The 26830-nt window shown below is 48.5% G+C and overlaps 1 pseudogene across 1 annotated transcript; it reads right to left on the bottom strand.

Annotated features, from left to right (window-relative positions):
- Positions 1–4983: 4983 nt before the first annotated feature.
- On the bottom strand, positions 4984–21172 carry LOC308512225 (protein Shroom2-like; annotated as a pseudogene). The gene is made up of 5 exons: positions 21033–21172; positions 11973–12483; positions 10315–10486; positions 8204–8476; positions 4984–5232 (listed from the first exon to the last, which is right to left on the bottom strand). The product of its transcript is annotated as a protein Shroom2-like (transcript).
- Positions 21173–26830: the final 5658 nt, after the last annotated feature.

Below are 26830 nucleotides of genomic sequence, written 5' to 3'. Positions count from 1 at the left end.
GAAATTTCGACTGCAAGCATGTGCAGGTGTTCTTTCACAGAAATTATCATCATAATCCTTTTCTCTGGTTCAATGTCATGTTCCTGAAAGAAAGCAGATAAGGTAGGCAACATGTAAATTTTATTTTCATCTAATATTTTTTGCCAAAGCTAAAGTTTCATTTGGAATGATCAGATCTTTTCAAACAAATCGAAGCATGTTGCATTTGGTCCTTGCAGTGATAAATTTAACTCATTCAAGATGGCAAACATGTCAACCAAGTAAGCTAATTTCTGTAGTTCACTTTTATTGCTGAAAAGTGCTTTGAACTGCGGTCTTTCTTTCTGATTAAAAAACGTTTTGAGTTCATCATGAAGCTCAAAAACACATTTTAAAATTATTCCTCTCAACAACCATCTCTCTTCAGTGTGAAATAGCAGAGCATTGTTTGGCACATCCAACTCATTGCACAGTTGCAAAAACAGTCAACTGTTTAAGGTGCTTGTCTTTACAAAATTGACACAACTTATGACACTTTGCATTACTTCTTGTAACTCTTGTGGCAGCGTCTTCTTTGCTAATATTTGCCAATGAATCGTACAGTGAGTTCTGATGACTTTTGGTGACTTATTCAGTACCAAACATTGAAATTCAGATCGACATCCTAGCATAGCTGGAGCACCATCTGTGCAAACACCACAAACCTTTTCCCAATAGATCTTATGCTCTTTCAGAAATGAACCAACTGTGTCAAATACATCACGTGCAGTAGTTGTTGTTTCAAGAAGTTTGCAAAAAAGAAACTCATCTTTAAAGTCACCATCATTAATATACCTCACGTAAACCAGTAACTGTGAACAGTTTGCAATGTCTGTAGATTGATCAAGCTGGATATTAAATATTGGAAGTGGAGCAGATTTAATTTCCTGGATTACCTGATCAAGAATATCAGCAGACATGTCATCTATTCTTCTGTGGACAGTGTTGTTAGATAAGGAAATTGCACAAAATTTCATAACAAATTCGTCTCTGATCATAACTCAAACAATGTCTTTGGCCGCTGGCAACAGTAAATCCTCAGCAATGGTGTGAGGTTTCATAGCTCTCGCGATTCTGAGAGACACCAAATATGAAGCTTCAATGGCTGCTAAGTTTTGTTTGTGGTACTTGCCACCAGTGTCAAGTCTGGCTTTCTTGAGTCCATCAGCTTTGCTTCTAAAATAGTTGGTATCCTTGCCGGCAAAGCTCAGATGCTTGCTATCAAAATAGCATTTTAGTTTGTTCAGCTCCATCGATTCAGTTATAGAACTTCACAACAAATAACACATTACGGTTTCTCAATTCCTGTTGTAATTATTGAGGTAAAACCATACTGTAAACAATCCTCACTATATTTTCCTTTCTTAAAGTTCTTCTCTACACGATCCATTGTCATGGGATGGTTTGCTAATGAAAATATATAACAATAGCTTTAATAATACAAAAGATGATACTGAAAGGACAGAATGGGACTGATAGCTGTGTCCCTGACCCCTCTTCCAAGAAAAAGCCACAGAATGTATCAGTTACTCAGCCTGCCCTTATCTCAGCCAATGGGAATGCAAGGGAAACAAACCCAAGGCCAAAAGTATGCTGACCACCCCCCTGTCTTTGTGTAACCAGACCCTAGCTCAGCCGTGGGCAAACTACGGCCCGCGGGCCGGATCCGGCCCGTTTGAAATGAATAAAACTAAAAGAAAAAAAAGACTGTACCCTTTTATGTAATGATGTTTACTTTGAATTTATATTAGTTCACACAAACACGCCATCCATGCTTTTGTTCCGGCCCTCCGGTCCAGTTTAAGAACCCATTGTGGCCCTCGAGTCAAAAAGTTTGCCCACCCTGCCCTAGCTGCACCCTGCCCTTGCATCACTAGCCCCCAGACCTCACTCAACCAACCGGAATTGGCCAAATCAGTAGTCTGAGTGGGCCCTCACCCGCCCCCCCGCCCCCCCCCGAACCCCAATCCCTATAAAGTCTTTGTTCTTTCAAGACTTGGGGCTCTCTCACATCCTGCTGCTGTGCTGGTAATGGAGGCAGAGGGACCGAGCTGAGCTTGAATAAAGGCTCTATGATTTTGCATCGGACTCAGTGCTCCCTGTTGGTTCTTTGGGGATCTTGAAATCTGGGCATGCCAATACATGGCATAGTTCAGTCAATACAGTTCATTAAAGTTTCCTATGATTTACCATTCTTGTTGGTTTTTTTTACATACCTGTTACTATCACAAGGGGGCAGTATTCACATCAACCACAGCTGAATATAAAAAAAAACGATCAGCATCCAGATTAAGTTCCCATGGTACAGATATTTTTTTTTTTTTGCAGTAGTTATTTTTACAGTACATGATTTTACATTTACCTAGTAATTATAATTCATGAAGTGTCGTTTTACCGCCAATACTTCTGCTTTCAACACAGTAGCTGCTTTCAACAGAGTAGCTGCTTTCAACACAGCAGCTACTCTCTACATAGTAGCTGCTCTCTACACATGTGTGACTGGTCCACATAAGTATCTTATGGTGCCAACCCTCTCCCATACACCTGTATTTGAATGGGGTGTATGTGATGGGGTTGGCGCAATGATGTCATCATGCCAGGTACTCATATGTAGGTGTATATGCATGTGGGCAGACCCACCTGGAGATGGATAGAGGAGCCGTGTCTTGGTTCCTAAGACCATTGAAAATATGTTTTCCGATGGTCTTAGGTGACCCCTGTGAAAGGGTCATTCGACCCCCAAAGGGGTCACGACCCATAGGTTGAGAACCACTGGTCGAAAAGGTCGTTTGGCTATCTGGTCTAATTAGCATATTGCACTTTTATTATTATAGATGATATTACTATATACAAAAGTATGTACACGGACTCCTGGATCTTTGGGTCCTGCCAACCAGACACTGAAAAGGCATATGGGGACTGGACAGGATGGTGTGGGCACAAGGGCTTTGCTAAAAGGGGAAATTGCACTACATATTCCCATGGAGAAGAAAGTCCTCAAAGACATCAAAAGGCTGGCACAGACACACACACACATTTTCTATATTCATATTTACATACATAGCATCAAAACGGCCACAACACTGTATTGGAGGGGAAAGCATCACAGGTAAAAGCTTTGTCCAAATTAAAAATCAAACACACAGAATGGCTGTGGTCCCCCAAGAGAGGACCACAGGGGTCTGCGAGCAGCCAGCTGGACCTTCTCTGACGTGGCCACTTTTCACTGCAAGTGGTAGGATTCCCACATCACAGCTTAACTAACAGCAGTGAACACTCCTGGAAAGGCATTTGTCTTCTTGGCATGGTTCAGTTGCCAAAAAGAGAGGTGACTGTCTATGCTCCTGAAGCTGGCCCATGCAGACCCTTCAACATGGCAAGTAGACATCCAGACTGCATCCTGAGAGCCTGGCTCGCTGCCTGTGGCTCAGGAAGCATGGACCATGGTCCTAAAACACTGGTGTGTGTGTGGATTGGTTAGGTGGCAGTCACTGCTGACAGAGAGGTCTCCCCACCTGCTGGAAAACTTCTTTTATAGGGAATAAGGGGAAACGGATTCAAATAACCCCTCTATTAAACAAATGTCCACGCTACCCTGACATGAACTCATCCAAGGGGATCTCTCACCATTAACCACACATTGAATCACATGGGCATTTGAGAAGAAATATACTGGCTCCACAGTGATTTAGGTAAAAATAAGTTACCATCCAGCCATTGGCAGTTGACCATCTTTCTCCTATACTTACTTGCCACACATATGTCCTCTTTGGTGAAAAGTTTTGCCTACGTTTCAACTGGACTGTTGGTTTTCTTGCAGTTGAGTTGTATAGAGTTCCTTATATATTCTGGAGATGATTCCTTTGTCACATACTTGATTTACAAATCATTTCTCCCAGCCTGACTTGTCAACTACAAATTGATACCGTGACAGTGTTGTTGTTGTTTTAAGTGAATAGACTCTTCAGAATCTTGCAATGTCAACCAATAAAAAGGGCCTGGAGTCAGTCAACTCTGTGGCAAAGTTCGAGAGAGAGCCCCGGAAGTCAGAGGCAGGCTCTTAGGAAACAAAATGGGCCTTCAGGGCATGCTGACAGATTGAAAGAGGTAAAAAAGAGGAAAGTGGCCAATTACCACTAATGACCATATGCACATGACACAAATGCTCTGGGGAGAAAGGAATTTAAGAACCATCCATTGGTCTCGGGAAACACCTAGCAAGCACAGGACTACCGCACACACCTTTTACCAGGCATTTCACTTTGCAGAAATTCACCTGACCCGCTCCGCTGAGTGAGACAGACTGAAGCTGTCCACTTGGTGTGTGGGTTTGAAGGCATGCACACGACTCCATTGGCACTTTTAGAATGACAACACACAGGCTATGCATTTCACAGTTGGTTTCTAACCACTTGGAAACTACTATGTTAATGAATTGTCACCACCATCATCACCATCACAGGTTTGTGCTGGGTCAGAGAGCACATTATATGAGACAGTGAACACTAACAGCATTGGGTGGACATGGATAAAACATGGCAGGACACTCACCGTGGATCACAAGAGAAGCTGTGAGCCAAGTGCCCCTCCCATGCACCCTGGGAACTCTCTGAGCTCTGCCTGAGTGGCTAGGTCAGCAGCAGGAGATATAGGAAGCCAGAGCGACTGCTTCCAAGGGGCTCTTGCATGCTGCATGGGATGGAGCTTGTGGTCTCTGAGGAAGAAACTCGCCAGCAACCAGAGCCTGTGCTACATGGGACCGCACAGAGAACCACTCTGCTCAGCATCCAAAGGAAAACTAAATACCCAATGCATCACCCCAAACACTAATTATCGCTTTTCTAACAGCCATGTCTATGAGAGGGTTCTCACTACTGGACATCCATCCAGGCTGGGGTCCGCCACCCAAGGTGGTACGCAGGCCCAGCTCTGCCCCCAGGAGACCACTCATTTGCTCCTCTTGGGCTACAGGCTGTCCACCAGGCACTTGAGCTGCTCCTCGCCCAGATAGATCTTGTCCTCCAGCTCCCACTGCTTGATAATGATGGCCAACTTCATCTTGACAAAGTACTCATAATCGGCCAGGCTCTCGTCGCTCAGGTAGCTGGCCAGGATGTCGAACACCACACGCTCCTGGCGGTCCAGGTTCTCCTTGAGCTCCTTGGTGCCCTTGTGCTGCTGAATGAGGACCCTCTGCTTCTCAAGCAGTGATTGCTGTGGAGAGAGAGACAGAATTCTGGGATACTCAAAAGGTGCTAAGGCCCAGTCAGCATGGCTTAGTGGTTGAGCATTGATCCCATGAACCAGGAGGTCAAGGCTAGATTCCCAGTCAGGGCACATGCCCGGGTTGTGGGCTCTATCCCAAATAAGAGGCATGCAGGGGGCAGCAGATCCATGATTCTCTCTCATCATGGATGTTCCTCTCCCTCCCTCCCCCTTCCTCTCTGAAATCAATAACACACACACACACACACACACACACACACACACACACACACACACTAGAGGCCAGGTGCACAAAATTCATGCATGGGGTGGGGGTTCCCTCAGCCTGGCCTGCACCCTCTCCAATCCAGGACCCCTTGGGGTATGTGGATTGTCTCTCACAATCTGGGACCGCTGGCTCCTAACCACTCGCCTGCCTGCTTGCCTGATTGCCCCTAACCCCTCTGCCTGCCTGCATGATCACCCCTAACCATCTCTGCCTGCCTGATCTCCCCTAACCACCTCTGTCTGCCTGCCTATTCACCCCTAACTGCTCCACTACCGGCCTTAATTTCCCTTTACTGCCTCTGCCTCACCCTGCACCCAGGACTCAGGATTCCCTCACCCAGCTAGTTGCAGACACCCGAGACCCATGCTTCCCTCCCTCTGGCCAGCCACAGGTACACAGGACCCAGGCCATCTTTGCCTGGGCCAGCCACAGACATAGGGGACCATGGGTGGGTGGCTTTGCCTGGGCTGCAGCCACAGGCGCTGGCGCCTGGGACCATGGGGTGGGCGGCTTGTCCCCCTCCCAGGCCGCAGGAGCCCAGGACTTTGAGGCAAATAGCTTGTACCTCTCCTGGGCCGCAACCTGGCTGATCCCCATTCCTCTCATGATCTCATTTGTGCCTGGCTGGTCCCCATTCCTCTCTCCCAGTGTTGAGTGTCTGAGCCATTACATCATGATGGCATGATGACCATTTGCATATTAGCTCTTTTTTATATAGGATATGTATATGTACATTTACATACACACACACACAAACAAAAAAAACAACCCTTGTTTCTTTTTTCAAAAAAATATATTTTATTGATTTTTTACAGAGCGGAAGGGAGAGGGACAGAGAGCCAGAAACATCGACGGGAGAGAAACATCGATCAGCCGCCTCCTGCACACCCCCCACCAGGAATGCGCCCGCAACCAAGGCACATGCCCCTGGCCGGAATCGAACCTGGGACCCCTGAGTCCGCAGGCTGACGCTCCATCCACTGAGCCAAACCGGCCAGGGCAACCCTTGTTTCTTGAAGCTATCCATTGTCTACAATATCATGAAAGTGCAAACAGGGAGGCTGACGTACCTAGAGCTTTAGCAAGGGCTAAAAGCTATACACAGATTGTTCTGTTAAGACAATGGTGGCTCAAGGAATTTCCTGACCTAATGGTCTCAAAGTAAATCTTCACTAATATTTACTGACCTTTAAGATAGTCTGTCTGCTACCAGACTGTCTGCCTGCCTAAGGGCAACATATGTATTCTAAAAGTGAATAAAAGCTAACAGGGCCTGGGCCCCAGTGAAGCCTTTTCTCTAGAGAAGGGTGTTCTGCCTGGCCCTCTGTGATTTCCAAATTTCTATTTCTTGTCTAGTGCCTTCATTTGTGCATGGCCCTTCTCCAGATCCTGAACCCTAGCCATCCTGGTTGCATCTTTCACACTTTTTCTGTTGCTTTCCAAATATATGAGCAATTAAAAAAAAAAAAAAAAAGGTGCCAAGGACTTAGTCATCCTACTTGTGTTAGCATCCTTCCCATGACAACATTGTGGCAAAGGGAATACATTCTAAAGAAATTCAGGGCAGGATTTTAAATCCTTCTTGCAGGAGGACACGGAGCCCAGAGTGGTTGTAGACAAAGATGCAGGGAGGTAAGAGATACATGCAGTGCTGTGGGGAGGTTCCTTCCCCCCTTACAAGACCACCAACTGCCAGACATGGCTCTCACTCTCGCCCTCTGTGTCTGCAGAGCATGCAGTTGTGTTCTATACTCTCCCAGTGTAAGGATCAGAAGAAAGGAGGAGACAAATGCATCATGTTCCTGTCGGCTGGGGGTGCAAGGAACCCCTTCCTTCTGTGGGACTTTTGGACACAGGTTCCCTGCCATCTTGCTGCTTTGCAGGGCTACATGGTGGCATCCAGACTGAGGCTGCACGTTGCAAAAAAGCTGACACAGAGAAGAGCTCAGGGAAGGAGAGCTGACATTCAACCTGGCTGCAAACAGCCAGCTCCTGGCTTGTGGGCAGCTTGGGGTCAGTATATCCCACCAACCTTGCTGGGACACCATGGCCCCAGGCACTTGAGAAACAAAGGACCATGCACTTGGGTAGAAAGAGGTGAAGCAAAGCCAGTGGGTTCCAAACAGAAAGGGAAGCGGATCGTAACCAATTCTACAAATTTGGTTCATACTCAAAGCAGTTGGGCTCAAAGCTGCTGAGATCGGGGGCAGGACCCCCCCACCTTCCCCTTCTCTGTCCACATGTTAATTTTCTACCTGAAAACATGAAGGCACATTCTACAACTTGGTGCCATGCTTTTTACTGCATTAGCACGTCTGAAAGCCTGGGCTTCTCCATGCCTGACACAAGGTTCTCATCCACCACCAGCTATACTGACACCTGGACACTGAGTGGCACCAAATGAGGGGGTGGAATGAGATGGGGAGTTGCCTCAGCCCTGCACAGCTTAGGGGATAATGGCTGGCCCACCCACTCTGCATCTCTGCAATGGGCCTTGGGATGCTGGGCAGGCAGTGCAGCCTGATACCCGGAGGACCACACCATCACTGCATTATACCAGGAGAGCACAATAGCGTCTTGCACCACGAGGCATTCACTCAAATGCCCAAGGAGAACCTCCCTGTAGATCCTCCCCCAGCCCCCCACAGTCCTCAGCCCTCCCAATTTCCAGGTCCCATGGGTCATATATACCCAATCGCCAGGAGAACTGATGTCGTCCAAGTTGTTGAGGGCATTTTCCACATGGGCCAAGCGCCCTGACAGGGACAGCAGGAGGTTCACCACCTTGTCCAGGTCCCCGAAGAACATGCAGAACTTGTCGAATTCATTTGGCTTACAGACGCCCTTGACAATGGCCTCCACCTCATCCCCAAGGGCACTGTTTGCCTGTGTGTCCTCTAACAGGCTCTCCCGCGCTCCCTGTAGCACCTGCAGCTTTCGGCCAATGCTGTTGATGAGCTCCTGCTTTGGGGCACAGGGCAGCATGAAAATGGGGTCAGGGGTGTGCAACTTGGGCCACCCATTGCTACGGGGGCACTGCGGGGCCTCGGCACATGGAAGTCACCCCACTAGATGCAAGTTCATTTTGCATCATCAAATAATAGAGCAGCCCTGGCTGGTGTTGTTCGGTGGTTAGAACATTGGCCTGTACTCCGAAAGGTCTCAGGTTGAATTCCTGGTCAAGGGCACATAATGGGTAGCAGTTTTCTCACCTCACCCAGTCGGGGTGCATGTGGGAAGTAACCTATCGATGTCTCTCTCTCTCACATTAATGTTTCATATCTATGTTTCTCTTTCTCTCTCCCCATTCCACTGTCTTTTTGAAAAGCAATGAAAAATAACCTTATGTGAGGATTAACAAACAAACAAAAAATATAGAGTATTTACAAGCCCATAAGGAAGGATAATGACTCCTGGGTAAATCACTGACAATTTAGAAATAAAAGAAACCTATGCTCATCCTCTTAAGTCCTATTGGGTTATGCAGGAGGGGGTCCCTTCAGGCTACATATGGTAAACCTCATTTCAACCTGAATCTTTGCAGGAATTCTCAGAGTCTATGTGAATCTTTATATTTCCTACTTCGGAAGTTCCCAATCTCAAGGCTTACATGTACTGAGGGAATTGAGTCTCACAGCCAGTACTCAATTCCATGGTTAAAAAGTATTCTTGACCTGGCCAGCATGGCTCAGTGGTTGAGCATCGTTCTATGAACCAGGAAGTCATGGTTTTGATTCCTGGTCAGGGCACATGACCAGGTTGCAGTCTCCATTCCCAGTAGGGGGCATGCAGGAGGCAGCTGATCCATGATTCTCTCTCCTCATTGATGTTTCTATCTCTCTTTCCCTCTCCCTTCCTCTCTGAAATCAATAAAAGCATATTTTAAAAAAATATTTTAAAAATGTACTCTGCATAGCAATGAAAACTTAAGACAAATAAAGGGATATCAATGAACTTAAAAGTCTGTTGATTTCAACTTGACCAAAATGCAAATCAAGGACTAATTTTCTAATGTAAACTAGATATAACATAAAATTTACTGTCTTACCCACTGTTAAATGGTGGCATTAAGCCCTAGGCGGTTTGGCTCAATGGATAGAGCACTGTTGGCCTATGGATCAAAGGGTCCCAGGTTTGATTCCAGTCAAGGTCATGTGAGCTGGCCTCATGTAGTATGTTTCTTTGTCTATGTGCTGGTTGCCACCCCACCTGTCCTGTGAGAACCCCCAAGGAAGGTGCTCTATTTGGTTCTGTCCATGGCCATACCCTCAAGTGCAGGGGGTGAGGGAGGGAATTGATGGGGCAGTGGGGAGGGTCTTGGAGTTGATCCAACAATGCTGTTTGTTTAAGCAAGCACTTTCCAGCCCATTGCTGGAGTTGGGATCATCTGCTTACAGACATGTGAACTTGATATTCTGAAGGGCAGACAATTATTTCCCCAGATTTTAAACAGGATAAAGAGACATATCAGCTGAATTTAAAATGCGCCCAGCTGCTGTAGCTCAGGGGTTGAGCCTTGACCCATGAACCAAGAGGTCATGGGTTCAATTCCTGGTTAGGGCACATGCCCCCGTTTCAGGCTTGATCCCCAGTAGGCAGCTGATCAGTGTTTCTATCTCTCTATCCCTCTCCTTTCCTCTTTCTCTAAAATCAATAAAAACATTAAAAAGGAAAAGAAAGAGAATGGTGTCCATTAGCTAGTTTGACAATGGATCTCATTACAAAAAGGTGGCAAACATTCTGGTGGAAAGGCCCCCACCTGCCTCTGTGGGTACTGCCATGGGGAACCCAGGCTGTCCTACCTTCTTCACAGACAGATCATGGTCCAGGTCACTCCCCAAGTCCTCCTCGGGCTCCTTCTGCTCCTGCAGGTCCTTCATCTTAATCAGCAGCTCTGCCTTGGGGGCCAATGTGCTTTAGTATGCAGAATTGGTGGCCAGGGACATGGCTGAAGGCACGCTCGGCTCCTCTCTCCTGTAAAAATGCCAGAACCTCAATTATGGGCACCAACCCACGATCACCCGGCACCCAGGACTACAACAAATGATGGCTCCCTCAGAAGGATACTAGCCAGGGAGACAGGCAGCTAAAGGACAAGGTAGGGGACAAGGTCAGGACTTGCCAGATGGACTTTCATCAAGGCTAAGGAATTGGGTTTCTAAAAGGGGGGAACTTCAATAGTAAGGATGTTTAAAGACTTTGCCTGGGATAGTTGAGTGCAGACACATGGTTTCCTCTGGCGACATCCAAGGTGTATGAGGATGATGTGAGTGCCACTGTCTAGGAGAGAGGCACCCTTACCCTGGCTGGGTGCTCAGTTAGTTACAGTGTCATCCCCATATACCAAGGGTGTGGGTTCCATCCCCAGTGAGAGCACATACAAGAGTCCACCAATGAATGCATAAGTAAGCAGAACAACAAGTCTCTCTCTCTCTCTCTCTCTCTCTCTCTCTCTCTCTCTCTCTCTCTCTTTCTCCCCTCCCTCTCTAAAATGAATCAATAAATAAAACCTTATGAGGGGTGTCCTGCACCCCCTGCCAGCACCCACATTTGCCCCTTCTTGCTCTGATCCTTGTGGTGGCCTTTTTCTCTCATCTGATGCTCTGCTCTGGCACTGCAGCCTACTGTTGCTAAAGGATGATCATGGGCCCCAGCTGGTGTGGCTCAGTGATTGAGCATCAACCTATGAACCAGGAGGTCATGATTCAATTCCTGGTCAGGGCACATACCCCAGTTATGGACTCCATCCCCAGTGTGGGATGTGCACAAGGAAGCCGATTCTGATTCTCACTCATCATTGATGTTTCTCTCTCTCTCTCTCTCCCTCCCTCTCCTTCCTCTCTGAAATCAATAAAAAATATATTAAAAAACAAACAAAAAACTGTGTGTTGATACTTCTAACTGTCTCTTGGGGGAGACAGTGGTCCTGCTGACAGCTGGTGTGCTCGGAGCAAAACCACACTGTCCTCACTTGGAGAAGGCCCAGCCAATGCAGGATTTTCACATCTTTGCCAGGCCTGACAGTTACCATCCCCATAAACACAGTCTAAAATGCTTTAGCCTCTTTCAAGAGGGTTATAAATAGCCAAAGAGTACTAAGCATTAGGGTAGTCCATATGAAAACCCAGCCCCTCAAAAGCAATCAAAAAAATACCACCCCCTGACCTGGCCAGAGGGTGTGTTTCAATAGTTAGGTCATCCGCCCATGAACCAAAGAGTCTTGGGTATGATTCTCAGTCAAAGACACCTGGGTTGAAAGTTCCAACCCTGGCCCCACTGGGATGCATGCAAGAGGCAACCAATCAATGTGCCTTTCTCACATCAGCAATGTTTCTCTATCCCTCCCTAAAAATCAATGGGAAAAAACTTTCCTCAGGTGAGGATTAATTTATATACATACACAGATGCCACTGGTCCTGTGCAGCCCACAAGACCCCACAGACACACAGCGGGCACTCACTTGTCCTCCACCGCCCTGGGAGAGAGGACCTTGGGCAGTGGCTTCTGGCACTGCTGTGCTTCCTCCAGGAGCTGCTGGTCCTTGGGGAAGATACCCTGCATCAGGTCCATGGTCGTCCTGACCTTCACGCTGGGGTCTAGGATATCCGCCAGGGACCTGTCCTTGCACACGATCTCCCGCAGCAGCTCCTCCAACTTCAGGTCCTTGGCTGCCCTCTCTGGCCTTCCCATAGCTAAGCGCAGGCAGGGAGGCCTGGCCGTTGGGGCTGGCAGGAGCCTGGGCCAGGGGCTTGGGCTCAACGCCCGGGCAGCTGTTCAGACAGAAGCGGGAGTAGGACTGCTCCGATGTGCTCAGCGTCTTGATCTGGTCTCTCTCCAGCCCGCTGGGCAGCGCGGGCAGCTCGGCAGTGTGGGCCAGGCCCTGGCGGCTCTCCTTCTCGGGCTGGCTCTCTGAGTACACAATCTTGATGGGCACCATCTACACTGTGGTGTTGTAGGTCACCCACTTGATTCTGCAAACAGAAGAGCCAGAGGCTGAAAGGGAAGGCACGCCCGGGCGGCTGGTGCCACTCCGTGCCTGCCTGCCGCCACCCAGCATTTGAAGCCACCCTTCGTCCAGCTGGCATACCAGGGAGCCGAGGGCCTGGCATCAAACGGGCGCATTGCTCCCCTGTTATCTGAACTGAGTCACTAAGCACAAACTTTCCTTTAAAAAAGTTTCTTGGTACAAGAAGCTGGATGGCACCTGGAACCTCCACAGGAATGAGATAGAAAACAGTAAAAAACAGCCTGGTCAACAGAACAGGGCTGCATCCCAGATACCTGGAAGCTGGTGCCCTCTGCCACATCTTACAGGACCACACCCAGGGGACCCTGCTAGGGAGGCCAGCAGGACAAACGTGTTCCAAGTCTTCTCACAGGACCTATCGGAGACAGAGAGCCACCTACTGGCACCCAATAAAGAAGGAAAGATCAAGCCCAAGTCACAACCTACACTCCAAACTCACTTTTAACTTGGTGGCTTAATGCCACTTCTGTCATGTGAGCCCAACAGAGCGTTGGCCCTCAGACTGAAAGGTCTCAGGTTAGATTCCGGGTCAAGGGCACATTTCTCTATTGCAGGCTCTATCCCAAGCCCCAGGGTCAGAGGTGTGTGTGGGAGGCAACTAGTTGATGTGTCTCTCTCATATCAGCTTTCCTCTCTCTAATCTCTGTCCTCCTATAGTCTTTCTAAAAAGCAATGGGGAAAATGTCCCTGGGTAATTATTTACAAAATTAATAATCCTATATAATAAAAGCCTAATTGCTAAGTTTCCAACCTTTTGACTGTTCGATCCATTGCTATGACACATCTGACCACCAGGGGCAGACGCTCCGACCGGTAGGGGTCCGGTCCAGCAGATTGGGACTGGGCAACAGGGCCAGACACTCCCTGGTGCCCTTCTGCGGTCCCTCCCCGGCCCAATCGTGCATGGGTGGGGTCCCTCAGCCTGGCCTTGCCCTCTCACAATCCGGGACCCCTTGGGGGATGTTGGAGAGTTGGTTTTGGCCTGACCCCCAGTCCAGGCTTAGTGACCCCACCAGTGCACAAATTGCACTGATCTTCTAGTAAATAAAATAAAAGGCTGTGTAGAGAGTATCATTTAGATTGGCTATATTTTCAAGGGGAAATTCTGGCATCTTATCCAAGCAACAACAAACAAGAATCCCTCTTCATTCCTTTCATTCCACACTTATCAACCCTGACCATCAGTTACTACTTCTTAAGTCAGCCTGTACTGTCTCGTATTTGCACAGAAACTTGGTTTCTAATTAAGAAGTCTTAGGAAAACAAATAAAAAAGGAAAACAAGTCAGCCATAGGCAACATAACTTTCCACCAACATTCCTCCCTGGTCATTTCTAAGCATTGAAACTATCCAGACCTTCCCTAAAGAGTTTAATAAACTTTTACTTCAAAATGAGGAGAAACCAGTGGATTAGACCCATAAAGCAGGCAGACCTCAATTCCTAATAGAAAGGGATGAAGCCAGGTCCTTTGGGACTCAGGTGCTCTCAGAGGGCAGCTCCCTGCAGCTAAGTTACCTACTGCCCACAGAGGCCCAGCCCCAAACTCACACAGGCCACCCAGCTCTGAGCACACAGCCACTGCAGAAGCCAGCCAGTCGGCATTCTGTTCTGACCCTGGGACACTCCATGGCTCACTCAGGAGAGACTCACACTTGATTTTTAAGGTGATAGTTCTCATATGTCCAAAAACCTAGGGCAACCAAACCGAAAAACAGGCTTCAGGAAGTCACTCAGGGATGCTGCTGGGAGCAAGTGAACCTCTAACTTGCCTGACAATGGCTGAGGTGTTGCTTGCCACTGTCTATACTTCCTAGGCAAAAACCAAACTTCAGAGAATCTGAAAAGATGTGAAAGTAAGCTTTCTAGTTTGGGGACAAGAGTGGAGGCCTTTTGACTCAGAATGAATGGCTACTCTGAAATCCCCACAGGTGGGCACTTGACATTCTCTGCTTTCTGCATCCCTGCTGCCAGCTGGAGGACTGGCACACAGGATGTAGCTGGCATCTGCTCACTGAACTCACAGATATACTGCCCGTGGACACAAGATGCTGCTCTAAACCATGGCCAGCTCCCCAGCAGGCACTGAGTAGGTGCACACTTGTGATCCACATGTAATCAGAAGCAGGGATATGAGCTGGGTGGCTAATGCTCAAGAAATAAAAGCCACCAGAAATCAGGACAAGAGAGTGTATGTGAGCTGTGCCCAGAGGAAAAGCAGCTTAGGAGGCTCATGCTGGGTGGGCTTCAATGCTGGCTGGTCTGCAACAGACCGAGGGAACAGGGCTGGGCCGAAGCTCCTGCTAAGTTCCAGCTTCTCATTGGTCTTATATGTCATTGGGATTCCACATGCACCCATAACTTGTGCCCTGATATGAAAGACTTCCTTGGTGGCTACTTCCATGGGTGGCATGGCCACCTTCTGCCATACTGTACTCCTGGACAAGGGCAGAGAGGACACTGACTAGGATTCTGCTCTGTACGGGGGTGTTTAGGGCAAGGTCATTGATTCAAACATGGCCTCTTTGTCCAGAAAACTGCTGGAGGAAGCTCTTCATGTGGATGCCTGAAGACCCCTATAGCACGATTCTGTCACTGCTTCTGAAAATCCCTCTCACACGCACAGCAAAGACCCAGTGAGAAAACCTACGCCCACTTCAGGTGAGAAAAATTGGCAACTGATGCCCACCTCCCAGACCCAACTCCAGTCATGAGCACTGTGCCACAATGTGTCCTGTTTGTCCAGGCAGCCCTCACTGCTGCGACTAGCACCTGAGAACTATTGAGAAAGGATATAGAAAGACTAACAGTCTGAATCTGTTAACCAGCACATTCTTGGTAACGTATGATTAAGCCTCTGCCCTTTCTTAATAATCTGGTCTTGCAATGAAGTGTAGTAACCTCCATCTTGTATAAAAACTGCTGTTTGAAATTTTAACACTGCTATTTTAGCTTCTGTAATTGCTTGCTTGCTTAAATAATAGGAAAAATAAGACTACTCCCATTCCAGAGAGGCCATGAACTATGTCCCAGACAGAGTTGTCAGTGCTGGTGCCAGGCCAGGCCTTGAGACAGTCTCATGGCCCCTTCTCTGCATACAGGCCTTCTTTCTCAGAAGGTCCGGAAGTTTCATTCCAAATTTGGAAGACAAAGGACTGAAAAAGGTATAAATAAGAAGGGCTTCCTCCAGGCTGGCTGCTTAGACTTTGGATACAATATTCCTGTAAGCCCGCCGGTGTTTTAAAGGACTCCAATGTTGGCTTTTTAAGGCGTCTCATGTTGGTTAGCTGATTTCCAGTACAACAATAAGACCTATATTGCTAATTACTCCTAATTTACAATGGGCCTTAAACAAAAGAATGTAACAGCTTAGCTAGAGGCACTAACCAGAACAGGCATTTAGGTACAATCAAACTTCCCTGCTTTAACTGACTCAGGAGGGGCTGTGAAGCCCATCACAAAAGCCTGGTAGGTAGGAAATAGAAAGAAAACAAAGAAACCTAGGAATATCCTATCTAATAAGATGGAATATGCAAACTGACCATCACATCGTCACAAAGATGTGGTGCCCATAGCCACAAGATGGCAGCACCCAGTCCCCTCAGCCCTGCCAGAGTCCCGCAGTCCTTTCAGCCCAAACTGATTATTATGGCAAGTGGACCGAGAAGGTTTTCAGCAAGTATGAGTAGCAAGCCCTGGCGGGACCAAGGGAGAGCCGGCAGGCTCAGGGCTGCTGCCGCCAGGGGAGACCCTCAGAGTTTGGTTCTGAAACTGCAGGAACCCGCTCTAGCATGGGCTGGGAAGGAAATGCTGCTGCCACTTGCCCAGAGCTAAGCCTCTGGTTAAGGAAGCGGGTCCATGTTGCAGCCATGGAGCCTGGCGGTGCTCTCTCACCCCAGACCATCGTGGTTGAGCTCTAGCGGGGTGTAGAGCATCTCCGGGATCACTGTCTGCCCCAGGGATGCCTGTGTTGGAGCAGGCATGGGTTGAACATTTTAATGAAAATGTGACACCTGTGCCCCACACCGCCATGCCCTGATCCCCTGCAAGGAGAGGGCAGTAGGATTGGGGCACAGCCTCGGGACCCCGTTAAGAGGCACCGGAGCTTAGGAGGGGCTGGGAGTAGAGGGCCCTGGTTGCCGAGCTAACAGCAGGATGGATCTGAGGTGCCTCCAGTCACCGTCACCTGCTCAGCGCTGGGCCGTGGACCCTCACTCCAGAGCTCAGCCTTTGGAGGCACTGGCCCTGGAAGGTTTTCCTGTTTTCTGGCTGGAAGCACAGGAGGCAGGAAGTTGAATTAGAGTCATGATTGTAATTTAATTTCTCCACAATCGGAGCTGTTTTCTTCCCAAATACATCAGGGGCCAGGAAATGTTCAAAGGACTGGGGAACCATTCCCAAATCAGGAAGGGAAGTCACAGGGTATATACTATTGCTACGAATACAGTATTTCCTACTACTTACAACATTTACAATGTAATGTATTAGATGCCTTCCTATCACATGAAGTATGTATTCTCAGAGAGTAATATTGGTAGATATGTTATAGTTATGGTGGTATGTCATATCCTATTGATACTAATAAAAGGGTAATATGTTAATTAGACCAGGAGACCTTCCGGAAGACCTTCCAAATGTCCTTCTGGACAAAGCCATGTTGGTGGTGCCGAGGCAGAGGTGGTTAGGAGTGATCAGGCCAGGAGAGGAGGGCAGTTGGGGGTGATCAGGCTGATGGGGGGGCGGGCAGTTAGGGGTGATCAGGCCAGCAGGGGAGGACAGTTGGGAGCAAGCAGGCTGGCAGACAGAGTGGTTAGGGGTGATCAAGCAGGCAGGAAGGTGAGTGGTTTAGAGCCAGTGGTCCCAGATTGCGAGATGGATGTCTGACTGCTGGTTTATTCCCGATCCCTAAACCAGCAGTCAGACATCCCCAGATTAGAGAGAGTGCAGGCTCGGCTGAGGGACTTTCTCCCCACCCCCGTACACAAATTTCACGCATCGAGCCACTACTGTGTGTGTGTGTGTGTGTGTGTGTGTGTGTGTGTGTGTGTGTGTGTATAGTAATCTCATTGTATCACTTGTTCAGGCTTTGGATCTTTGTATCCCCTGAGCCAGCCATGCTGCTTGATTAAAGGTGTCTCCTGAAACCTCTGAGTGCTTGACTGTTGCTTTTTGCACCAGTTCCATAACATAAGAGGCCATGTAGGTAGGCCTGTTTCCATATCTTACACCTGACTCACCTTTTTGCCTGCTTTCCTGCTTCTCCTTCCTGTGCAGAAGTCAGTATGAGAGGCTATTTAAGTGACAGCTGCACTCTGAGTGACACAGAGCACAGTACTGGCACACATGGGAAGATGTGGTTGAGATGTCAGACATGAAAAATATAGGTTGACATCCGTCATACTGCTGAGTTATTTCAAGCTAAAAGAAAAATAGTTCCACCTGGCTGATGTGGCTCAGTGGTTGAGCATTGACCTATGAACCAGTAAGTCATGGTTCAATTCCTGGTCAAGACACATGCCCGGGTTGCGGGCTTGATCCCCAGTAGGGGGTGTTCAGGAGGTAGCCAATCCATGATTCTCTCTCATCATGGATGTTTCTATATCTCTCTCCCTCTCTCTTCCTCTCTGAAATCAATAAAAATATATCTACACAAATAAAAGACAAACATGAAAATTGACGATACCTTTGCTACACCTTAAGCCACACCCACCATCCAATCACAGTGACTATATGCAAATTAATCCAACCAAGATGGCGGCCAGCAGTCATGGAGCTGGAGCAAGCAGGAGGCTTTGTCGCCGCAATGATGGAGAAAGCCAAGCTTCTCGCCTGCCGCAGCGGCTCTGAGCTCCACTCAGAGCAACGATGTTTCAATTATAGAAGGTAAATAAACCCCAGATACCTGCTTTCGAGCTGGAGCAAGCAGGAGTGGGTTGCCCCTGGTGATGCTGGAAGCCAAGCTTCTCTCAAGGCTACAGAGTTTCAATTATAGAAGGTAAGTAAATCTCAGAATAAAAAAGAAAAAAAGGAGAGGCTGGGAGCTTCTGTCACCGGGGCTGCTTGGCCAGCCTGAAAACGGCCCTCAGCCCATCATCCAGACTGGCCAGGCACCCCAATGGGGAGCCCACACCCTAAAGGAGGTGTGGCTAGCCTGCAAACAGCCATCAGCCCCTCACCCAGGTGAATGAATCCCAGAATAAAAAAGAAATGCTGTTCTGACCCTGGGACACTCCCTGACTCACTCAGGAGACTCTCACATTTGATGTTCAAGGTGATAGTTCTCATCCGTCTAAAAAATCAAGGCCAACCAAATCAGGTTGGCCAGGTTGGCCAGGCACCCCAGCGGGACCCCCACCCTGATTTGAGACACCCTTCAGGGCAAACCAGCTGGCCCCCACCGATGCACCAGGCCTTTATGCTATATAATAAAAGAGTAATATGCAAACTGACCCTAACAGCAGAACGACCGAGAATGAGTGGTCACTATGACACACACTGACCACCAAAGGTCAGAAGCTCAATGCAGGAGCTGCTCCCTGGTGGTCAGTGTGCTCCCATAGGGGGAGCTCTGCTCAGCCACAAGCCAGGCCGATTGCTGCTAGAACAGCGGTGGTGGTGGGAGCCTCTCCCACCTCCTCAGCAGTGCTAAGGATGTCTGACTGCAGCTTAGGCCTGCTCCCCACTGGCAAGTGGACATCCCCTTAGGGCTGCCGGGCTGCCAGAGGGATGTCTGACTGCCAGCTTGGGCCCAATCACCCAGGGAGCAGGCCTAAGCCAGCAGGTGGACATCCTCCGAGGGGTCCCAGACTGCAAGAGGGCATAGGCCAGGCTGAGGGACCCCCGCGAGTGCACAAGTTTTTGTGCACCAGACCTCTAGTTTAAAAAAGAAAAAGAAAAGTAGCTCCAAACCACGAGAGCAGTGAGCCCGTGGGAACTTTCTGGAGGATGGAAACGGCCTGCCCCTTTGCTGACCGCTGTGGTATCTGCTCGCCTTGTGGTACAGCAAGGAACACACTTCACTTAGCCTTCTACTGACCTTCACATAGCCACATGTGGTGGTGCCCCGTGTGGGGGTGACTGTCCTGTAGGGCATGTAGCAACATCCCTGGCCCTACCCTTAGATTCCAGGAGCACCCCTCTCACCAGCTGTAGCACCTGACATGTCTTCAGACATTGCCAAATCTCCCTGGGCCCAAGCGCAGTCCCCCGGCTGAGGAGGAGATGGAAACTCTCTCCTTTCTGTTCTCAGTCCCTCAAAGGCATGTACACAGGAAGGGCCGAAGCCGTGGGTCAGGGCTCTTGACCAGCCAGTCCCAGTCTGCCCAGAATTGCCAGTGCCTCCACCTTCATGCCTGAAATTCTGACAACAGCAGGGAATGGAACCAGGTTTTCTTCTGCTTTCACACAAGGCGTATGCCCACTTACCTTTACACATAAAAAGATCTACTCAGACCTGGCCAGTGTTTCTCAATGGTCAGATTGCTGGCCCTTGCATCAAGGGTTTCTGTTTTGATTCCCAGTCAATGGCATGTACTTGGGTTGCAGGTTTGATCCCCCACCCTGGTCAGGATACATGCTGGAGGCAACCAATCCATGTGTCTTTTTCACATTGATGTTTCTTCTCTTTCTCTCCCACTCCCGTCCTCCCACACTCTTTAAATATTAATGGGGGAAATGTCTTGGGGTGAGGATTAACAAAAAAACAAAAACCAAAAAGTTCTAGACAAAAAGGAGTATGGAAATAGTGCATATTATGAAACCCACCAATCCAAAGGCCTTATGTCAGGATTACACTGGGTTATCTTTACTATCAGAAAGTGTTTAGAAATAAACACAGCCCTTTTCCGTAGGTAATGCACATATAAAGGTTTGGGACTTGGATAAAGGTGACTAGGGGTGGTCTAGCTCCCCAATAAATTAGATATCCAGGGACCATGGAACTCTGGTTCCCTCTGTGCTATTCCCAGACCAAGGGAAAGTCCAAAGTCAGGAGTGGAACAGGGCACCAGTGAAAGGAGTTAAGTACAATTAGGTAGTTGGGGTGAGGGATGGAAGAAGGAGGAATGTTGGAGCTATAGCTGAAACAAAGAATGTGTTTTGCAGGAAACAGGATGTTTTTTCTTGGAAGTGAAAGAGAACAAATAATGTTGCAAAAAGGCCAGCAACTAATCACCGAGGTTACAGATAAGACAAAGAGCAGGCTTAGGGTGCAAGGAGAGGGGATGTGGAGGAGGTGAAACCTGGTGGACAACCAAGCGGGGAGCCTGTGTTTCTTTGCAATAAATTCCTGCCTTGTTTGAATGCCTCTTGTCCGCAGCGTCATTCTTTGATTCATGAGACACCGGGAAGAATTCCTGCTCGCCAGTTCGGGTTTCACCAGAGAGCACACTGTGCAGGGAGGCTGAGCCCGGCTCAGGAGGGCGAGAAAAACCTCACGCGAAGAAGGGAGCCCATGAAGGGGGAAGAATGCAGAGGCCACCTTGCCAGGGCCCTACCTTATTGAGCTGTCGTCCTGGATGAGCGGGGGGGGGGGGGGGGGCTTGTCCGTCAGCTTCTGGGGGGTGAACTGAGGAGAAGGGGAGCGCGAGGTCTCCATGGCAGATGTCTGCAGGGGCGGGAACTTGGAAGGCAGCAGAGCTTCAGGACAGCTGGGTGCTCACCTACATGCTGCCTGTCCTGCTCCCTGGGAGCCTTGGGGCTGGCTGCGGGCTGGGCACCCCTCGGCTTCTCTGCCAAGGCACAGGGGCTGTGTGCTGGAGATGGCCGTGGGGGAAAGGGCCTGCTGGGCACAGCAAGGTGATTGCCCACACGGGTGCCTGCGGGGGTGGCACTGGCTGGTCCCCTGCAAGGCCTGGGCTCCCACTTCGGCAGTGGCAGCCTCTGAGGGGCAGGTCTTTTGGCGAGCAGCGTGGCACTCACAGGCCGAGGGTCCTGCCCCCTGGTGTGCAGGGCCCAGAGGCCTCTCTGCGCCTGTGACCCTGTGCCTGGCTGCCGTAGTGGGGCAACGGGTGGGTGGTCCTCAGAGTAGCTGTAATCACAGGGTGGGGTCCCCGCCCTGCCATGCACCTCCTGAGGCACTTCTGGGGCTTCCTGGGCACAGCCTGGCTCAGCCACCTGGACCGGGTTTCGCAGGCCCTGATGTGCTCCTGGGCCGTCTTCTGGACACTGGGCATCTGCTTGTCTAGAGGAAGAACGAGTAACAATGAGCAACTGATTTCAATGAACATCTTCTTCCCCAAGGGGGCTAGACCCAGATCTTGCTAATCTCCTCGAATCGCTGTAAGGAATTAAACCCACAGGCATTTTCCCACGCCCGTGCCCATCACAATTCCTAAGGCCAGGTCTTGAGTCCAAACACACACAAGGCACCGTTAGGCCACATGTGGGCACATCGCACAATAGGTTGTGAGATGCAGATTCACATACATGTCCACACAAGCTGTATTTGGGAGCAAAAATCAAAATTTACACAAACATTTTAGAAAACAATGAAAATTCTCATACACTGCTTTATTTGGAAAGATTTATTTCATGTTGCAACTGTATTTTTAGGTGGCTTATTTCATCCAGGAAATCACCACATACAAAGAAAGAGAACTTTCTAAGATGGGCTGCAAGTTTACTTATTAATGAAGCCTTTAAAATCAATAGCATATTGGGGGAAAAATGAAAAGAATGCCCTAGCCAGTTTGGCTCAGTAGATAGAGCAATAGCCTGCGGACTGAAGGGTCCTGGATTTGATTCTGGTCAAGAGCACCTACCTTGGTTGTAGGCTCTTCTGCCCTGGTCAAGGCTTATGCAGGAGGCGACCAATCAATGTGTTTCTCTCCCATTGATGTTTCTCTGTCTTTCTCTCTCTCTTCCACTCTGTCTAAAAATCAGTGGAAATATATCCTCAGGTGAGGATTAATAACAACAACAAAAACAAGAAAAGAATGACTTGCTTTTGGAAGCTGCAACAATTAACTGATCTTTTCAAATTCTTAGCCATTTCTATATCCATAACCCATTTCTGTCTTCCCATGAATATACACATGTATTCATGTTCATAGACATACACACATAAACATGCCTGAAAAACATGTATACATGCTTCACACATGTTCATTTGTGCTGTAGGCAAAGCTCGTGACATAACTATTACATCTGCAACAAACCAGCCAGCCACACCTTTGCCAAAACACTGCCTCTTGCGACCCAACACAGCAATAAAATGAGCTTGGGGCTGACTCTCCCAGGAAGGCAACAGCTTTCCAATGAAGATACCAGCTCTGCGCTGTTAAAGGAGACCCTGGCCAGGGCAGCAAACCGGGAACCAGCAAGTGGAGACCAGTGCCCATCAGACCTGCAACCTATTAACCAGCACACCTCATAGGACACGTTTCCCTGTCAACCAGCGCCCCTTGTGGCTGAGGGATGAACTGCACCCCAGGACATGCTACTGAGCCTGGGAATTACATATGTTCCAACCCTATCTTGGGTACTAAGTGGCAAGTGACCTGTCCATGTCCCTCTTGCTATGTCCTCAGGAGAAAGGTCCCTCCAGGTTCAGTGGATGCTTCAGAACAGAACCCACATAGCACACCTAATTCCTTGCCTCCGCCAGCCGGGGCTGCAGTCCCCACCCTGCACTATGGCAAGTCCAAGGTCAGGACCCTGCTCCCAGCCAGAAACGAATTCCTCTCATCTGGCAGAGGACAGGACCCGACTGGGACCTGAGAGAGGACAGGTACGTCCTCTGTTCCCAGGAGGCGGGCACCACCTCCGCTTAGAAACAAGCTAAGAAAACAGCCGAGTGTAAGAGTTTAGACAGCATTAACCCGGTGTGGGAAGTCAGGTTTTTTAAAAAATGGGTAGTAGGTACACACCAAGACAAACTGGAAGTTATCAAAATAACCTGAACACGGCAGTGAGTGTTTTAGAAAACAACACACAGCCAAGCAGCTGTGTGGACAAAATTCAGAATAGCAGTGGTACTGTCCACGCAACAATGCCGTCTGAGGGGCGACTCTGGCTCTGATGGTCAGCGAGGAGGGAAGACCCTGTGACTCCAATGTCCCCCTTCACTTAAGGTTTTGTGCCTGCTCAGACAGTGGGGGTGCTTGTTGACAGGCAAACGTGTCCTAACTCATGATGAAACGCAAATGCCTGCCCAGCCTTTCATGTCAAAGCCGCGAGGGAACTGGGAGGTTTTCTCCTCCTTCTAAAACTCTTCCACTCTAGCAGCCACTGACCCCCTCGAAGTGCCGGCCCCTGCTATTTCATAAGTACCCAGCACCTCCAAGAAATGGGAGAGTGAAAGGTGCTGCCATATACTGCTCAGGTTTCAGTGCCTTGGCTATCTAGGTCCACTATCTACCGCTTATCCAAGAGGAGCTCTATCTGCAGAGCACCTTGGACAGGACATGCTGCAAGAGCCACCCGGATGGGAGATGTGAGAATAGACAAGTAATCTTTCCTATCAAAAAACAATTTAGACAGCCGCCATGTTGGCCACATGACTTGCAGCCCCCTTGGGAGCCACCATCTTGAACTGCAAAGGCAAAACCTTCCCCTTGGATTAGCCAATTGTGAAAGACTGTGCGCTTGAACTCCAATCAAGAGTGAGGACAGGTCACCAGCATCAGGATGAAAAAGCCACGTGGACCACCTGCTCAGTGTGTGGGTGCTCCCAGACCATGTGTGAACAGCCTTCTGCAGGAGGAAAGATATTCGCCTTGCTGCCTGGCTCCCGAGTACTTTGTTCTCTGCCAGGACCCCTGATTTGGGGGCTCACTTTATTTCTTATAGGACTCAAATAAATTTCAAACAAGTGTCAATATACTAGAAATCTAAAAGCAAGGGAAGGCCTACATTCCTTGGTCACAGACTGCTAGCTCCCTGTGATTCCCCCTATGACACCCCTATCTTACCCATCATAAAAAAGGACGGAACATATAGATGAGTCTAAGATCTATGAGCCATCAACAAGGCTGTAATGCCTATACATCCTATTGTACCAAATCCACATGCAATTTTAGGGGAAATTCCCTCTCAAACTCATGGTTTTCAGTATTAGACTTAAAAGATGCCTTCTTTTATATCACATCGGACTCAAACTGTCCGTTTTTGTTTGCCTTTGAATGGGTAGACTCCCAGGGACACCTCCTGACAGTCCCTCAAACTGCCTACCTCTCACAAAGGCAGAGCAGCCACTTTCTCAGCTCACTCTCCCCCATAAAGTAGCTGCCTGTAAACCCTTTCTTTGCTTTAAAACTATAAACACTGGTTTTCAGAACTGCAAGTACTATCCTGCCAAACAGTTCTGAACTACCAGGAGCAGAGCTCATTATCACCCAAACCTTAGCATGTTATCTCTAAGAAAGTTATAAATAGGGAGACTGTTAATTTGTTCAGGGCCCAACACTTTACAACACATTTTGTCCAACAGCCTCAGGCATTAGGAAAAAAATTACCAATAACCTTTGGGACCCCAGACCCTACTGAACAACTGGTAGAAATAACTTTCAGTGTTTTTAACAACTGAGATGGGCCAGAGAAAGAGCAAGAAAGCCATCCTATAGAAACAAATGGCTCGACTTTAAGCCATGCGTCACCTCCAAGGCACCCAATTCCTGGAATACAAGGACATAAAAGGGCCAATGTTATTTCTATGGCCAAGAGGGACACTGGAAAAGGGAGTGCCCTGGGACGGGACTTCCTCAAGGGCTGCGCCCCCTCTGTCAAAGGTTTCGCCACTGGAAGAGGGACTGTCCCTGGGTCTGGAAGGCCTGTGGACCAGAACCTACCCACACAATGGCCTTGAACTAATAGGGCTCAATGCTCCAGTCGGCCCCCACTGAGGATACCATCTATGAAAGATGGAGCCAAGGGTGTTCCCCTGCAAGAGGCCTGTTTTTGTCACTCACCGGGGATTCTTTCTCTCAAAACCTGTTTGATTACTGGGGGGAAATGGGCATCCTTAACCTTACTATTTCACTCTGCCCTCAGCTGCAGCCTTGGGGTCGCACTCTAAGTCATGTCCTCTCATAGATCCAAGGTGCCCAGTCCCTTATTAGAGAGCAGGCTTTGCTTAGTCTAAATAGGGTGGTACTCCTCCCCTCGTAAAAGAAAGGGACTTTTAAACTAAAGCCTCTAAAATGGATCGTCCTCTCTCATCAATCCCCAAAATCTTGGGTAGGGAAGTGTAAAGGGAGGAATAGATGGGTGGGTGGGATATGTTACAGAATTCCAGAGCAGGAGGAATAGGGAAACTGAGCCAGGAAAGTTAAAACAAGGCCAAACAGTGTGGGCAATTTGCAGCCAGTTTATAGCTAACAAACCATTATCTTCCCCAGCCAAGGACACCAGAGAAAATGGTTAAAAACCCTTCCTAATGAGAGAATGCAGAAAGGGAGGAGAGTAAGGGAGAGAGAGAAAAAGGGCAGTTTATTTCCTAAGCAGAGAAGCCAGCAGTCTCAATGCTTGGCAAGATAAGTTGCCAGGTGCTTTTCATGAATTCTGGGAAGGAAGGTCACAGCAAAGTGAAAAAGGGGACCTTGAGAATTCATCTGTACCAAAATATTCAACAGAGGAATTCTGAAGCCTATAATCAGGCAAATCTATAATGCCTCAGACCCCTACCCAACTACTCTTCAGACTAGCTGAGAGCCCATCTGTGCTTCATGAGCCAGATGTATAGTTTGCTTAACTTGTTTTGCTTTCTTCAATAAAAGTGCATGCTTTAATTGCTAAGATTGACTTCAGGGTCTCCTATGTAAATTTCACTTATATGAGAAGACAAGGATGGAGGTTGGGGATAGCCTCTCCCACTGAGTCAGGGAGGCTGTCCTATCCAGTAACACCTCTCACGTATCCATAAGAGGTATCTCCAACAGAGACAGATAAGTCATTCATGCTTAAGAGGGGTGGGGTAGATTAAAAGAGAGGTTCTGCTCACAGAAGGTCCAAGACCGAACAGGCATGGGTTTCTTGAGGACAAGGAGCCAATGACAGGAAACACGCAGAGATGGAGATTGGAAGCTAGAGGGCCCTCAAGTAGGCAGCTTCTCAGCTTCAGAACACATTCTGGAATCTAGTCCTGGCCTCTGTTTCTTTGGTTGGAGATCTCATCCTTAGACCCAAGCTGTGACACTGGGAGTATTTTTTGGACAAAAATCAAACAAATCCTTCTGCCAGTCAAAGCTCCAGACCCGTTTCTGTCCCAAGTTAGTTTATCAGAACAGAATCATAGAGGCAGTGATGAACTGAAGATATTTTCTGGTCATCTGTTAGCAGTTTTCTTCTGGGTTCT

Source organism: Myotis nattereri, assembly GCF_964212035.1.
Source record: "Myotis nattereri genome assembly, chromosome: Y".
In the NCBI taxonomy this organism is placed as follows: Eukaryota; Metazoa; Chordata; class Mammalia; order Chiroptera; family Vespertilionidae; genus Myotis; species Myotis nattereri.
This window is presented reverse-complemented; position numbering and strand designations above follow the sequence as displayed.